At 33.8% G+C, this 10,800-nt stretch overlaps 1 long non-coding RNA gene across 1 annotated transcript; it reads left to right on the top strand.

The window, feature by feature from the left end:
* Nucleotides 1–8,364: 8,364 nt before the first annotated feature.
* On the top strand, nt 8,365–10,121 carry LOC116216944. The gene is made up of 3 exons (XR_004160682.1): nt 8,365–8,488; nt 9,761–9,832; nt 9,983–10,121. It is a non-coding gene; the product is annotated as an uncharacterized LOC116216944 (long non-coding RNA).
* The last annotated feature ends 679 nt before the right edge of the window (nt 10,122–10,800 follow it).

Consider the following 10,800-nt stretch of genomic DNA (forward strand, 5'->3'; position numbering starts at 1 on the left):
AAAAAAAGAAAAATTTTAAGTTTAGAAAAAATCAATTATCGAACAGTAGAGATTTCATTATTTAATTGGTTAAGATATTTGTAGTTTGTTTCTATTAGCAGAAAAAAAAAAATGAATTGTGTTTATCTTTGGCTCTAAAATGAATACTTCCTTGTTTTCCTTTATGGTCTATTGTTATTAGCTTGACTTGGGAGATAAGAGGCTACTTTAGTCCCATGATTATTCCCTGTTCAGTTGTCTTTGACTGAGTGCTAAACACAGTTGATAGCTATCACCTAGGAATTCTGCATTGTAGACATCGTTCGTTGGAAATCGGATGATACCATCAAATCAACTTCCAAGGCATCAGAAAGAATTTATCAGGCTTAATCACTCACTCATTTATGTGAACTTAACTCCTGTTTCAGCACTTACTGAAAGGAGAATGGCTCCATAAGTCCGGTCAATACTATAATTCCTATAAGGAAATACAACTTCAGAAAGAAATCTGTATTTGTTTAGCATGTATTTTTTTTCCTCTGGTGTGACAGTGAGCCATAAAGATCATTAGTAGCTCTGAAGTCAATGAAATTAGAGAAGAAAGTTGTAAGTTCAGAATAACTTAACAAGTTGCTGTGTCTAATACTGCAACATAATAGAAGGGTTTCTGCAGACCTCTTTCAAAGACACTACTTCAATTTGCAAACTGAGATGTTTCTTTGGCTTGAAGAGTTATCCTGTTAATTCAAGTGACAGATCAGAAAAATAGGCTATGTCCAAAGTAACATTAGTGACATCTGAGATTTGGCAAAGATAGCATAAACTTTCATCGTGCATGTTAAGAATTGAGGGCTAAGGGCATGTTTGGTGTATTTTTATAGCTATTGCTCAGAATGCTAGTTGCTGGATAGATTACTCTGTTACTAATTCCAATTTATGTAGGCTTTATATAAGCATCTGCTAAGATGTTCTTTCTGCAAATTCCCTTTGGGACTGCGTGTCAGAGTAAGCTTTTTGAGATATACAGTGTACAGTGGCAGAAAGAAAAGACCAGAATCTGGCAAAACTCCAATTGATTTGCAAATGAGCTGTATGAGGACACCACCTCACTTCACAAACAATTAAAAAATGCAGTGTTAATGCTACAGGATAAGCTGTTAAAACCAAATTAATCAGTTGTAGTTGATTATGTGCCTCAGCAATCTAAAAAAAAAAAAACCCACAAAAAAAACCACTTCCAAATAAAAAAATGTAAATTAACTATGAATTATAATATCTGCTGTAAAATAACATGGCAAATCGCTGGATTGAACTTAATATTTGTGACTGCGTTCAATCCTGGAACATCCATTGGACGGAGTTGGCAAGCATTTTGAAAACTTTTTGTTGCCAGTGTTAGTATTGAGCAGGTCCATATTGAGATTCCAGATTGGAATTAGAATATTTTTAATCCCATATCTGAACACATTATCAAACTGCTAAGACTGCTGCTTTATATTGAGTTTGAAGTAAAAGTATTGTGTTTTTTTTTTTAACAAAAGGCAGTTCTTTCAATTCCCTTTCTCTGTTTTCTGCTGTTCCAGTTACCTCCCTTTCCACAGGCAGAAAAATTGCATTACTTTTGAGTGTACTGAACACAGAGAAAAAATTAGAAATGTTTCTAAGAGAACAAGGTGTTTTCTTCCTAGTAGAAGTCACATTAATATACTCAGAAGACAGCAGCTGTAGTTCTACCAATATATCTCCAATATTGAAATTTATTATTGATTTTCTTAAAGGAGACATATATCAAAACACACTGCTCAATAAAAGGAACAATTACATCTAGATGCTCTGGAAAAAGATGTGAAGAATTCAAGGCCAATACATGGACTAAAATAAAACAGGCAAAGGGGAAATCAAGCTTAAAACCAAGTTGTGACTCATGTAAAAATAACGTCTAGGAACTGATTAAGAGGATAACAAATAGAAGCACCTATCATGTTAGGTTTAAGATAGCCTTGGTAGGACTATAATAAAAGTTTTAGTGTTCTAAGATTAATTATTTCTGTTTGTAGGAGTGTTTGCCATTAGTGATTCAGGTTATAGGGCTGCCAATGGAAGTGGAATTTCTTAGGCTGCAACATCCAGTTTACACATATCAGATTTAGTAGGAACAAAAGTAGTAGAGGTACTTAAACTTAATTCCTGTTCATTCATACGTTCTTAGGCAGAATCTACATCTACATTTCATTCAGTGATTTCTCTCTAAGATCTACTAAGCAGCCTATAGACTGTCACCCTATTAATACAATTTCTGATTTTGGCAGACTGGTTCAAACTGAATACTGGAGAATCTGACTTTGTATATTTAGGGAGGTAAAAGAAAGTGGAAAAAGTAGGAAGTCTTTCATGAAAGCAAAGGAAATAATTAGCAGTACAGCATATCATCATATGATATACCGTGGCATAGTGGTTAGCCTAATGATGCTGTCTGAATGAGTTATATACTACAGACATAAATCAGTGTAATTCCAGGAACAATAAAGTATTATGCAGAAAGCAGTGACTCTTCAGATTTTATTTTATTTTTTTTACTTCTAAGAGAATTATATTTCTTTCATATTGTGTGCGCCTTCCTTTTCTAAAAATGAAAAGCCTGCTTCACTTGTGGATGTGAATCAGAACTCTACGATTTTCATCAAGTAAGTAAACGGAGTTAATTCATTTTTATATAAAATACCTGTGAAGATAGACTCAGGGAATTGCTTTGTGGGCAACAATGTTATTTTATATTTTGCTGAACTAGTATTGCAAACATTTGGTTATCTAGTAATGAAAATGTATGTGCACAGCCATGATTAGCATTAGCCAGCACACAGTGTAGAAAGTTAAAAAGCACAAGATAAATACACCTATAGGAGAAAAAAAAAACAACCAACAATCATCTGTAATTTGTAAAGGCTGTAACATGCAATTTGGTTAAAAGCATTTTAAATGGTAGTGGTATTTTCTTATGGGTTATATTAAGAATCTTCTGCTAGTGTGATGTATGTGAGGGCAGCAGAATTACCTGGAACTCTATCAGTTTCATAGGATGAGTATTTTTGCAGAGTTCTGTCATGCAGTCATTATGCTGATAGTTTATAAGGAGTAGCAAATCTTCTTTAATTATGGCATTTGAAAGAACTCAGAAGATGTAAATACTTACACAGATATTTAAATATATGAGAAAATACAGATTTTAATATTGCATGATGTCAAACTTCCATATTTCTTAGGTACACAGTATTTGTGTTTGCAGTAGGCTTCTCAGGAAACAAGTTTATTCTCCTTAGAGTCTTGGAGCTAGAAGTCACTTCTTTCTCCCTGTGTTTGAAACCAGTTGTGTTTGAATATGTCTTCATGTCAAGACAACAGCTAAATCATATACGAAACAAATTCATGTATCACAAGCTACTCAAGTAGAGAGAGCAACTGAACCATTATAGTTTTTGTACTTTTCTGACTGTGGTATCGTTAAATGATAAACATTAATTTTATAATCTTGATCTCTCATTACGTTAGCAGAATATGCTTTTAGACCTTTTATTCAACTGCAAGCTAATTTTTTTTTTAATGGCTGGTGTATTTGACAGCACAGAAATAATATGAACAAGTAATAAATATTTTCAAATAGGTATTAAAAGCATAACACTAAAAAGCTACCCAGATTCTACCAGAAAACTGTGCCTCTTGTGTGCAAATCATTTGTTTGTCTTTAAGCTCCATGAAATAAAAGGTTTACAAAGTTATAAACATTATGTGAAAATTGTATTGTCAGAGATGGGTAATGTTGGGACTGCAAATTGCTTTTATCCTAAGAGTGAAACGATTAATGTACAGCATGCTTAGAGATATGAGAGTGTAGGACTGGGGAAGGGAAAACTTGGTGAGAAAATTACTGCTTCCAGTTTTTTGACTGAGTACAACTTTATAATGAGCAGCAGTTAAAAGCATTTTGCACACCGATTTCTCTTTCACAATTTCTCAGGGCACAAAGGGTTGTTTTTTTTCTAAATTTTAAAAGCATATGAACGTTTGTGATTCATTCTGTTTGCATACGTGCACTGTGGTACAGCTCTGTGGGCAACACTTGCAGTCATCCCCTAGAAGTGAGCAGCCAGCCTGCAGCCAGGCTCATGCTTGCCACCAGCACCACAAACACTCTTAAGGAAACAGAATAAGATGAATTACAACCTAAAGAGTGTGTAATATTTCAGCTTTTAGAGGAAAAGATTTAGTAAGAGTGAATTCTTACCGTGTATATGTACTGTAAAAGTACTGTGTACTTTTAGTCAAGACACCTTCTGTGAATTAGCATAAGAATTATGCAGATAAGCTCTTTATCTTGCTTCTGTGTAGTCCTTTGAAGTCTTTAGAAGTTCAGAAATTAAGCTAAAGGAAACTGAATATGTAAGCTGCATTTTTCTGTACAGATTAACTATGCTAAGTATAGGTATTGACTCACGTCAGTATTTAGTGACAGTCAGTTCTCCATATGCCCATACAATTTTATATTTAAGATGAATTTAACAATTCACAGTGCATTTGATTGCTTTGAATTCAATTTTTATTTTCTTAACAAAAAAAATGTTATTGTCATGAAAATTTTAGAATAATGCTCTTACTTGTGGGATGCCCAGAAACAAGAAAATAAAAGCCAAACATTACATGTACTTACAAGCTAGAGACAGGGAGGGAAACTGGAAATGCTAACAAAGAAAAGCAGTAGGAAACTTAAATTTCTCAAAACAAAGAATTTGAAAGGCCTTGGTCCCTTTTAGAGATAGCTGCCACAATTTTTTGTACAAATGGTCTATAGCAAAGGTTTTAAAATGGAGGGAGTTGTTAAAAATAAGGAGTAACCTGATGCTTACTCCAAAGCTGGCTTATCTATACCACAAGGAAATGATTTATCTCAATAATGTGGTAGATAATAGTCTAACAAAAAAAAAACAAAAACAAAAAACACCTCACCTAATTTAATGTAATTCTGTTCTAGGAACACACATTTTCCACTGAGTTACATTTATCAAAACAGATTATCAAAGCTTTATAATTAACATCCTAGCAAATAAAAATTAGCATATATTATATGAGTACTGTGTGTTAATCAAATAATATTTGGTGAGGCACCCACCTATGCATGCCCAGGAATTACAAAGTTAATGAAAAATGGCAGTACATGAAACTGTAACTAATTAAGCAAGACGCAAAAAATTCTGTAGATGTTTGAGTGACTATGTTAGAATTTACTCATTATCATATTTACATGGTAAATTTATTCCAGTACTGAAGTTTGGAAACTTACTGCAAGCAATTTATAGTCAACTTGCTATCTCCTATATGCATTTGTACCCATTGTATTTTTTTATGTGCTTTTCAACTTCTGTATTTTAAATTTAGAAAGTGTAGATACCTAAAAGGTTTTGACTTAAAAGGGAGTAAATAGGAGAGTAAATAATGAAACTCCATAGTACTGGAATACCATCACTGGCATGCAGCTCCTTTGAGTGTTCATTGCTGTATGACACACACACACTGTATTACAGGCTCTAGAGCTGCTGCTGCTGACCAGAAAAGCCACAGCAGATCTGATGCTGGGCAGTGCTGTATCCTCACTGACTCCCTGTGTCCAGGGGTGAGGATGCAAAATAATGTTGCATTCAGCCTTCTTATTTTCAGGTGTCAAACCTTCTGAAGTTGTTCTTCCTCCTTAGAGAGGAAGGGATAAATAGAGAGGAAATACCATAAAATGTTTTGACCCTAGGTAGGCTGACTTAGCCTGTTATTTGAATTAGTTTTGTAGACACTAAAGTATGGATATAAGAAGCCACTCACATCTGTAATTCTTACCAATCAGAGAATCATAGAATCATTAAGGTCGGAAAGAACACTAAGATCATCTGGTCCAACCATCAGCCCATGCCCTTGACTGCTCTGGGCCATGTCCCTCAGTGCATCATCTACCCTTTTCTTGAAAAAGGATGGAGACACCTCTCTGGGCAGCCTGCCTCCACAATAGTTAATTCTCTGCATATAGATTAAATACGTGAAATAGAATATAATATAAGCCCTACTCTACCACTTCTTTATATGATGTTTTATGTAGGCATTATGAGAATTATGTGAACTTATTGAAAAGATAATTGTGTGTTTGAATGTAGGGACAGTTAGTTGTTACTCTGTTCTGTAATAAGTGCAAAACAACAACAAAACAAAAAAGAAAGTCGGGATTATAAAACACAAATATCTGCAATGGAAGAGCAATTTAGATGAGAAACTAGCACAGTTTGTGTCCTTAATTTATTTCCATGATTTTCTAATTCATACTGTGAAATGCTCTGGCTGTTTTTAATTAAACCTGTAAACTGAAGACTGTTTGCTTATTTTCTTTCTATAAAAAATATTTTGTTTATAGAGCAGATGTAGTTTATTTAGAATGCTAACTCTCACTGTTCAGATGTATTTGATGTTCCTTTGTATACACTTTGAGCTTGTGAGAGTTTTTCTTCACTAAAATGTCTTGGAAAGCAGTGCCTATCTATCAGTTGAAATGCATCTTTACTGATCATGCAGCAGGAATACAGTGAGCAGCAGTCCCATGTGCTGACACCAGGAAGGAGGGGACATCATGAGAAACAAAGGTTTGGGATTGTACTGTCTGTCCATCTCATCCTTGATACCTTTTTTTTTTTTTTTTAATTTAATGCTGTTAGAAGCTCAAAGTCAGTCAGAATGATATAAAAATATCGCTGTGAAGCAATAATCTGTCACCTGAACTCTACCATAGCATAAAACATTAGAAGATCTACTTGGCAGAGCCATTAGAATACTATTAGGGATTTGCTTATACAATGGACCAGAATAATCTGGAAATACAGTGTCTCCAGAAAGCAGGTATACGCTCTTGTAGCCTTTAGTTCTATTGCGTGCTACATTACTACGTCATTTCCAGCTACTGCCTCATGTGTTAGTGAGCAAGATTATTTTAATTTTATAATTTACCTATTTTTTCACTCTTGAAGAAAGAAACCTTGCCTGTCATATTCATTAGGCATTTTTTTCTTATTTCTCACTGACATCTCACTTGTCTCATATATTAAAGCGCTTACACAGATCTTATACATTTACTATTCAAAACTATCCAGGTTGTAGTTGGGGGGCTTCAACTTTCTGGTTCTTTAACTGACATTTGGATCAAAATTGTAGAGTATTTACTACTTTTTTTTTCTTTAAGTAACAGTGTTTTTTTTGAGAGTTAAAAACAATGAGACACTGAATCAGTAAAAAGTTGGCAAGGTGATCTTTTGTAAGTAGAAAGAAACAGTGTTCTGCTTGTGCACAGTGATAAGCTCATTGAAGTAAGCATGATGATTGAAAAATTGAAAATATATAGATTGTTTTATCAGAAGTGATGTTCACTTTCATGCTATGGGTATTTTTTTCAAATATTTTTTTGTTTGTATGAATTTCCTTTTCTCTTTCACTTTTTGCAATTAAATGGTTTTGTAATTTCCACAGATGGCAGATGTGCTTGGTATCTGGTTTGGCCAGCTGGTAGACTTGTTTGTATCAAAGATCCAGCCATCAGAAAACAGGTTTAATTCTTCCATTTTTGAATACTTGAATGGATATCCATTTTACAAATCCAGGATCATATGTTCTCTTGTGAAGAAGTACTGCATGTTATTTCTCTGTTTCTGATCAGATCATGCATATGTTGTAGGAAAGGTAAGTTAATGTAGGAGAATTAGAGAGGATATCTTCCTCTAACAGGAAAAAAAAAAAAGTAGATGAAATTGTCATTTCAAAGATGATCCTCTTCTCTTAGACTATTAAAAAAATGTTTTGATTACAGAAAGTCAGTAGAACAGAGATAAAGGAAAGGTGATTGGAAGACATTAGACTGGTAATTACAGTGTGTTTTATTTGAGGAACATGCAGTTTGAAATCTGCTACACCGTCTTTTGGTGCTTCAGGTGTACCGTAATAGTGGATTATAAAGGCAAGCCACAGCTGGAGATACCATTTTTAATAAATTGAGGAGAGTAGTTCTATCATATGAAATACTCAGGCTTATAATTCTCATCCTTAAGATTTTAATGTTATAAAATTACAGCTTTTTTTGCTGTAAGGCCTTAATGGTCAGCACTTCAATTTATAAGTACCATTACAGGGCAAAAAGTTCTTGGGACTGCACATGTTGCAACTCAGGTGAACTCACTGTTATTACCACTGTCATTGTCTTACTATATTAGCAGCTATAATGTGTTAAATCTGATTTGTTAATCAAGAGGACAGTCCTTGGGGGGGGAAAAAAAAATTAGAATAGTTGTATTATTTTTGTGACTGTTGCTGATTTGTTTTTTGTTTGTGTGTTTGTTTTTTAGAAGTCAAGTCTTTCTTTTCTGAAAATGTTTTATTACCGTCTTTAAGGAATATCAAATTCACCAGAGCACCGACATGACCGATCCCCAAAGTGCAGGTGAAAAATCTCCCATTGAGTTATGGGGTGAAACACTTAATGCAAACAGAACTGAAGCATGTGCTCACCACAAAGTGCATTTTTCTATGAATATTTTTTGCTAAAAGTACATTACAATCATTTTTTATTTCCATAAATGTTTCATATGTATTTCTTCTGTATGTACTGACAGTAGTATTTTACAAGAAAGGTCTAAACACAAAGCGAACTCCTGTGATCCATTGTTCCATTTCTTAAAACCTTACAGAAGTAATTGTGTAAAATTTTTCTAAGGGTAAATGGGTTTACAGTCATGAAGACTGATAGAGTCTAAAGAAAGAGAAGTTGAGTAGCAGGATAAAGTCCAGTGACTATTCCAGTAAGAATCTGCTGCTAGTAGATGGTAATGCCACCAAATCATCAACTGTCTGTAGAACCAGTATGACAGCAAACACCTGAAATTCAAAAACTGCAGACTTTGCTGTCACATTACTGTTTCATACAGATATATAAAAGTTATTCCTTCTATTCTTCTTTCTTTCTTTTTTTTATAAGTTTAAGTAAATTCTTTGTCAGCACACAGCAAGGTACAAGTGGCTTTTGTATGTAATATCTTTGTTGTGAACTTTACTTAGAAATAAAGATCAAGTCAGACTGTTTCCCCTCATACACTTTCTTCTAGTGCCCTTGGGGAGATAAAGCAAAGGCCTTTCAAAGCAGTTTGGCTTCATTCCCATGCCAGTCAATGCATTTGATTATGAAGTTCTAAGATCAATGCAGTTTTTTGAAACTAACCTCAGTTTCAAAAAAGGCATGACTGAGATTTCTGGATTGGTTTATCTACATCTTCATGTACCTATAATATATATATATATGTTATATATATATATCCAGTGGAATATTAGAGAACATTTTCCAAAAAACAACTTTTCTAAGAGAACAGTAAAACGAGTATGATATTTAGTATTTCACATTTAACCTGTTTCAGGACTCTAATTCTTGCTATTCCATTGGTATTAAGATGATTCGTCAGTTTTATAACCAGACAATGGGAGTGAGTAGTGAGGGTCAATTCCTAAAATCACAAACACTGAATATGTTAGGCCAGTCGATGCAGGATCCTAATTTACTTTTCAGGTCTTATATTTTTTTACATAAAAGAGACAGTGAGAAAAGGAGTATGCTTACCTTCCTACTGCAGTTTACCTTGTTATTATGCTTCAGAAATGTATATAATATATAACATTTTGATTTCTGAATATCATTTTTTTGCGTATTTCCATTCTGTTACAGTGAATTGGAGGCAAGGTGATGAAAAAGAAAAGAGTTGCATTTGAATGAGAGATCAATCACAGAGACTGAAAGGTAAATCAGTGACACAAATTGCAATTTCCACAAGATATTAGATAAGGCACAACCAAGAAAACAGGAAAATAAGAGTAACTTTATTTTTACAGAGACTTTTTTTTTTTTCTGAAGTTTGAAGCATTTTTTTCCTTAATGTTTTGTATTCAGCGACAGCCCTACCACATTTGTTTGTGGACTATGGAGATAGGCAGAAAGGATAAGCAATTGACAAGGAGGTAAGGAAATCCGTATTTGGGTTTCATTCAACTGTCTTGCAATTGGAGTTGTAAACAAATGTGGAATTTAAAGGAGGATTACAATGTTTTGATGTATTCAATTCTGCATGTTCAATATCAGTATTTTCATTCCAAGAGAGTATAATGTAAGTATACAAGACAAATCAGGATTAGATCAGAGTCAATACTGGTACTACCCTTCTCAAGGGTAAAATTTTAATTATTACTGTCTATTTTGACTCTTTGTGTACTTATCAGTGAATTTCTTTGACTTGATTTTAACTTTCAAGCCAGAAAAGTAACCAAGGAATGTTGTAAAACCCATTGTTCTTCAAGAAGGTAAACTTCAGGCCAGGTTCACTTCTTGTTCTCAAATATTCACAGCATTAAAGTTGATGAAGAGATGATTTATCAGGATGAGAAGTGTTCAGCCATGACATACAGAAATTCAAAGCTCCATATATGTCCTCATTTGTCATGTCATCAGTCATTCGTCATTTATGATCATTACAGTTTTATGCAGCAATGGTTCAAGATCTGTTTTGAAATAGCTCCCATCATACATTTGTAGAACTCCATTTAAAATCTTTTGGAAGTGTTAATTTATTTAAAGCAGAAAATTAATGAAGCTCTTTGCACTCCCAGATTCAGACTTGAATGTATGTGGGTCAAACCGTGCTATTATATGCCATCTTTATTCCTTATTTGAGTGAAAAGTTTTTTTTTCTTTTTCTTTTTCTTTTCTTTTCC

The sequence above is a fragment of the Meleagris gallopavo genome, chromosome 9 (genome assembly GCF_000146605.3).
Source record: "Meleagris gallopavo isolate NT-WF06-2002-E0010 breed Aviagen turkey brand Nicholas breeding stock chromosome 9, Turkey_5.1, whole genome shotgun sequence".
Lineage (NCBI taxonomy): Eukaryota > Metazoa > Chordata > Aves > Galliformes > Phasianidae > Meleagris > Meleagris gallopavo.